At 38.1% G+C, this 6,969-nt stretch overlaps 1 pseudogene; it reads left to right on the top strand.

Moving 5' to 3' along the window:
- Window positions 1-2,729: 2,729 nt before the first annotated feature.
- LOC103068393 (chromobox protein homolog 3 pseudogene) lies at window positions 2,730-3,286 on the top strand (annotated as a pseudogene).
- The last annotated feature ends 3,683 nt before the right edge of the window (window positions 3,287-6,969 follow it).

Here is a 6,969-nt window from a genome sequence, read left to right as displayed (position 1 = left end):
AAAAAAAAAAAAAAAAAAAAAAAAAATCCCAAAGCTTGGCAGCTGCCTGGATTAGAGAGGCAGGGAGAAAAGGAGCAGAGGCAGCGTCGCAGATGAGGGTGAGGTTTCAAGCCCAGGTTACTAGACATTCCTAGTCCTCTCCAGTATCCACCTTCTCTCTCCCTCCCAAACATGAGAGACCCTGCATTTCCCAGCCTCCTATCAGTTAGGTGGGGGCCATGACTGGGACTAAGGTGAGACCAGTAAGTTGCCTAAGGTAAAAAATATAAGGAGCCACTGGCTTTTGGGGTCATAGCAGTGCCAGTCCTGTGTTTGCATGACCCAGAGAGCCCATGCCTCCTTAGATGTCACACTAAGGGCTTCACCCCTCTCAGCCTTGTCCCAACCCTGAGTAAAGCCGTGTGACGAGGGCTGGCCAGTGAGCTGCGCCTGGAAGTGACACTCAAGAGCCAGTACTGGACAATCCTCCATGCCCTCTGCCTCTGCCTCTGCAGCTGAGGAGGTTACCGGTTCTAGATGGTGGAGCTCAGTGGCTCCATGTCATAGAGTCCCTTGCCAGCCTACATGGACATGTAGCATGATGGAGAGAGGAAATTGTGTTGAGCCACTGAGGTGTGAGGATGGTTTTTTTTTTTTTTTTTTTTTGCTGCTGTTGCTGCTGCAACAAACCTAGCCTGTTTTTATTCTCATTATTAGCATTATCCCAATCAAAATAAATCACTTCATTTTTGTCACTCTTCTGAGAATCGAGCCCAGGCAGAGTGAAGTTGAAATGTTAGCCTTGGCCCTTTCTAGTTGTATTTTCTCTGAACTTCAGTTACCTTGGTCGATAAAATTGCACTAATAAGCCATGACTTGCAGGGTTCCTGGGTGAGGTTGAAGTGTGGGGTTGCATTCTAGTTGGCTGTAAGTGGGAATGTCCTTCTTGAGAAGCTTCTCGTGGCTAGGGAATGTCTCTGTATCCCCAAGACCTAGCACAGTGTCTTGGCATGTTACAAACGTTTAGTAGATGTTTGTTGATTAAGTAAAAAAAGACTGCTTTACGAGTTATAACAAATTTTCTACAGAGTAAAAGCTATGAGCCATCAGTCAACCAAGAAAATGGCCCAGATTTTCTCCTGGGTCTCCTGTGAATCTCTTATTCTTTCAGTGCCTGCATCAGCTGAGTTGTCAAGGTTACCTGCATAATCTTTGAAATATTATTAGATGTTGACCCATATTGTGTCAAAATTATACATAGACCTGAATGTGTGTTTGCCTCCCCTACTGTTCTGACTACTCTCACTCTCTTTTCTCATCTGTTTCCCTCATTCTACTGTATTTAGATTGATGAAAGAGTTTAAAAGCCTGGCTCTTTACCAGAATGAGATATTCTGTATTATACTGACTCAGTGAGATTTCAAGGGACTTAGATTCAAACCTTGAATAAGTTGCAAAGTTCTTTTCTTAGCATTTAGGTGACATTCCATCTGTTCCTTCTAAATTAATTTGATACGACCTGGAGTTCCCCTCATAGTTCTGAGCAGTTCTCTTACGTTCTTAAGCTTTCATCATTACCACCATCATCTCCACCCCCGTCATCTTAAGCTTTCATCATTACCACCATCATCCCCACCCCTGTCATCTTAAGCTTTCATCATTATCACCATCATTGTCTCAGCAGTGTATTTATCTGGTCCTCTGTTACTCTGTTTACTCTAAGTGCTCCACATGCCTTGTATCACTTAGAGTAGTGAAACACATGCCGGTATTAGTCCTATTCTACAGATGAGGAAGTTGAGGTTCAAGAGAATAAGAAACTTAGATATCAGATATAGGTAACGAAATACCAGAGCAACAAAGATGAAACTCAGGTTCGATTTGACTCCAAATCCTGTGACCTTACCTTGCCGTTGTACTGACTAAGCAAGAGATAAACATGAAGGGGATCTCAAAGGTGACCCAATTCCTTCCTGTTTCATTAAGTTTTAAAACATATATTTGAAAACTGGCAGTGATACCTAATATTCTGAGTATTTCAGTAGGGATGGGAAATGGGGAAGAATAATTGGCAGCCCAGTCTGAAGAACTGGGCTTAAGTAAAACATTACTTAGAAGAACATCCCCCATTTCTTTATAACCTACATTTTTAAGAGAACAGGAAGGGGAGACGATTTGGCAGAATTGTTTATTGAGAGACAGTATTTTTTTAAAAGTCACATTTAAAGGTGTGCATGGCTAGGGACTTCCCTGGTAGCGCAGTGGTTAAGAATCTGCCTGCCAATGCAGGGGACACGGGTTTGAGCCCTGGTCCGGGAAGATCCCACATGCCGCGGAGCTACTAAGCCCGTGCACCACAACTACGGAGCCCGTGAGCCACAACTGTTGAAGTCCGTGTGCCACAACTACTGAAGCCCACACACCTAGAGCCCGTTCTCTGCAACAAGAGAAGCCACCGCAGTGAGAAGCCCACACACCACAATGAAGAGTAGTCCCCACTCGCTGCAACTAAAGAAAGCCTGTGCACAGCAACGAAGACCCAACGCAACCAAAAATATAAATAAATAAATATATATTTTAAAAAAGTGTTCATGGCAAGATTTAAAAAATTAAGGAAAAATAGCTCCCCAGCCCCCTCCCCCTCAGATGTGGATGGAGCTTGAGGCATGCAGGGCCGGAGATACAGCAGACCCGGGACCCAGAGCGGCTCGGAGGCAGTGAATAATAGCTCTTCAAGTCTGCAATAAAAAATGGCCTCCAATAAAACTACATTGCAAAAAATGGGAAAGAAACAGAACGGAAAGAGCAAAAAAGTCAAAGAGGCAGAACCTGAAGAATTTGTGGTAGAAAAAGTACTGGACCATCGTGTAGTGAATGGGAAGGTGGAGTATTTCCTGAAGTGGAAGGGATTTACAGATGCAGACAATACTTGGGAACCCGAAAAAAATTTAGATTGTCCAGAGTTAATTGAAGCATTTCCTAATTCTCAAAAAGCCGGTAAAGAAAAAGATGGAACAAAAAGAAAATCTTTATCTGACAGTGAATCTGATGATAGCAAATCAAAGAAGAAAAGAGATGCTGCTGACTAACCAAGAGGTTTAGCCAGAGGTCTCGACCCAGAGTGAATAACTGGTGCCACAGACAGCAGTGGAGAATTCATGTTTCTCATGAAATGGAAAGATTCAGATGAGGCGGACTTGGTGCTGTTGGCAAAGGAGGCAAATATGAAGTGTCCTCAAATTGTAATTGCTTTTTATGAAGAGAGACTAACTTAGCATATTCTTGTCCGGAAGATGAAGCTCAATAATTGTTTGCATTGCTTTTTATATATACTTTTTTATATATATATATATATATATATATATATATATATATATATATATATATATATATAAAATCTGGGTCTTGGTTTTTTGATTTATTAGTGTGAAGAAATAACTACATTCTAATGAAAATCAAGTTTGATATGTTCGTTTTGAAGTAGTCTTGGGGAATTTGTGGGGTTTTGGGGGGGGTTTTGTTTTTGGTTTTTTTGCATCTGTAGCACTGGTTACTTTGAACAAATAAAAGCTTTCTGTAGTTGCTTCCTTTAGCAGAAAAGAACATTTGATACCACGGTATATTATTTCCTCTGCATTAGAGAACAGCTTTTCTAAATGTTGGGGAAAATCTCCATAGTCATTACTTAATCAGAATTTAGAATTTGCATTTAACGCATATATGCCTGAGGACCATTCTGGGTTTTTTGTATGTGTATACATAAAATACATATGTAAATGATTTGGGGTTTTTTTGGTTATTGTTTAAATACATTTACCAAAACAAAACCAGCCTTTCACAACCATGGATAAGCCCATGTTTCTGGGATTCTGTCATTTTGAGCAATATAAGAAATCACTTCAACTTAAATTGAAAATTTAAGTCTTAACCTTTCAAATTAAATAATTTTGTAATTAATTAGACAAATTAATGTAAACAATTTAAATTGGATATTTTTTTAAAGCAGCCCTATCAGAATCTGCATCCATATCTACCATCATATAAAGGCAGTTTTATATGTAAAACCCCTGAAAGGAAAATTTTCTCTCTGTCAACCCAAATGAAAGAACTAGAAAAATTCTGGTATGTTTTAATTAGCCAAGCAAGACTTAGTTAAATGGACATTTAAAGCTTCCTTTTGGCAAACTGTTCTTTTATAAGAAGTTGAAATCCCCGTGTTGTGTTTACCGAAAGACTGTGATACATGGGATGTCTCAGCCTTGTTAATGGAAACCTAATTAGATGGTTAGAGATGTTGGCAGTTTAGGATCTGCAGGAATAAATGAGTGAACAAACTTTTCTAATCTGAACTTGACCTTCATGTTTTTTCAAACTTTACCCCAACCCATTCCTTACATGTAGGCTCAATCTTCTCAGTATTTTGGCTTACTGGCTCAGCAGAAGCCAGGAAGAACAATAACTTTGTAGTAATCAGAATATTATTCAACTATATATTGTTTACTCTGTTGTAAATACTGGTGAACAGTAGTCAGTAAATAGTTTTATATTCCTTTAAAAAAAAGTTGATAAAATGTATACTAATATTATTCTTCAGGCTAATTTAAAGCATTACACTTTGTTAAAAATAATAAATTTTCTTTCGAAAATATGACCTTTCAAACCGAATTTCTTTAACTCTTGAGGTTCCATGTCCTGTGTCTGTTGGCCATTTTTATTTCCTTCTGTGTGAATTATCCATAAAATTTGCCATTTTCTATTGAAACATGTGTGTATATATAAATAATTTGCAAGAACATTTTATATATTATGGAAATTAGACCTTTTGACTGTCATTATACTGTATTCCCCAAGTTTGTCATTTATACTTTCTTTGTTTATGGCGTTTTCTGTAAAAATTTATTTTTTCACTTTTATGTTTAAAAAGGTAGCTTTGATACCTCCTATAACAGCGAAAGAATTTGGATGCTAAGCCTAGTTTCACAAATCTATTTCGTGCCAATAACAAGAAGGCAGGGAACCACTGTATAATTTGTGAGGCAATTTGCAGAAGACTTCCTGTTAGTCTCTGGCATCATTAAATAATAGCCATGTGCTGCTTTGGCTACTTTCCATGCAAGGCCTGAGCCACACTGTCAGCACTGAAAGCCACACTATCAGCACTCACATCAGTTTGCAATGCCTGGTTGATCAGAATAGGCGTTAGCACCAGCCCATGAAACTACCGCTAATTTATGGATTTGTTGAAATGCTGAGTGATTTGCTGCTGAGCGAAAGAATTTAAGAAAGAGAAGGATGAAAGAAAGCTGGAAAGGAGGGAGAGGGAAAATAAACAAAGAGAAAAGGAAAGGACAGAATAAAAGAAAAGGAAAGAAACAGGAAAAGAAAAAGACAAAGAAAGAAGTAGAAAAGAAAGTTATTGAAAGAAAATGGAAAAGTAAAAAAGGGAGAAAGAATAGAAGGAAAGAAAGAAGAGAATCAAAATATAAGTAAAGATGGAGGATGGTTGGATGGATGGGTAAATGGATGGATAGATGGGAGGGAAAAGAAGGAAGCGGGGGAGGCAGGGAGGAAAGAGAAATCAAAATATAAAATTTCAGGCTAAATTCATTACAATTATACAAAGAATCATAAATCCTAGGGATGAAAGGGAATACAAAGTTCCTTTAAATCTAAAGCTGTCCTTTTGCGGGAGAAAAACTGAAGCCCAGTAAGGTTGAGTAAATTCCCTCAAGCTCACACAGAATGTTCATAACCGAATGAGAATCAGATTCCAGCCCAGTCTCCTGACTTCCAGTCTAATATACCTTCTCTCACATTTTGTTTCACTGGAAACTTGATATTGGTTTGAGTTGACTTCCAACAACTTCCAACATAAATAATATTATAGCCAAAAGTGGGCCTTTTGCTAGATCAGAAAATCTTACCCCATGTGATTTTATTAAATTGTAACACATTGTCATAACAGAATTTAACCTATAATGTGTAAACACCAAAGAAACAAATGAGCTAGCAGTTCCTTCCTACTTTAAAAAAAAAAAAAATTAAAAGGGAAAGCTGTTTGCAACCTGTAACAGAAAAATGTATTTCAAAGGAAATGACTTAACTTAGGAAAAGGCCAAAGTCTTCATTACTATTTGGTAGAATTTTGATTTTGTGCCATAGGTACCTGAGAAACATTGTGCTTTTTTCTATTGCTGTTTAGGAACAGATAGTTAAAGAGAAAGAGAAGCGGGAGGTGGATGTAATTGCAGTTGGCTTTTCATTTCAGTGAGTGTGATTTAAGGTCGAGATATGACTTTCCTAAGAAGGGGAGTGGATGGTGAATGGTTGAACATCAAAAAGAAAACTTAGGAACGACTGGAAAACCATAGTGTTTCTCCAAATGCCCTTAAACACAGAAAAGATCCCCTTTCACTTGATGTAAATGTGCCCCTCCTTCTTGTTGTCAGGAGGCAGGACTGAGTGAGACCTCAGATTTCTTTCACTCCTATGATTCTCTATGATCCTCTATGATCCTCTAACAGTAAAAAAAAAAAAAAAAAAAAAAAAAAGTCCCTTTGCCCTAAATAACCAGTTAGTTTTTCTGTAAGCCCGTTTTTATTATTTTTCGAATTTTATTTTTTAATACAGCCCGTTCTTATTAGTTATCTATTTTATACATATTAGTGTATATATGTCAATCCCAATCTCCCAATTCATCCCACCACAAACCCGCCTCCTCCTGCCCCCTGCTTTTCCCCCTTGGTGTCCATACATTTGTTCTCTACATCCATGTCTATTTCTGCCTTGCAAACCGGTTCATCTGTACCATTTTTCTAGATTCCACATATATGCGTTAATATATGATATTTGTTTTTCTCTTTCTGACTTACTTCACTCTGTATGACGGTCTCTAGGTCCATCCATGTCTCTACAAATGACCCAGTTATTGCTTTGACTTTCTATTTTACTTTGGCAATGGGGAACTTGCTTCATTCTATTAATTTATTT

Source organism: Lipotes vexillifer, unplaced genomic scaffold (assembly GCF_000442215.2).
Source record: "Lipotes vexillifer unplaced genomic scaffold, Lipotes_vexillifer_v1.1 scaffold99, whole genome shotgun sequence".
NCBI lineage: Eukaryota > Metazoa > Chordata > Mammalia > Artiodactyla > Lipotidae > Lipotes > Lipotes vexillifer.
This window is presented reverse-complemented; position numbering and strand designations above follow the sequence as displayed.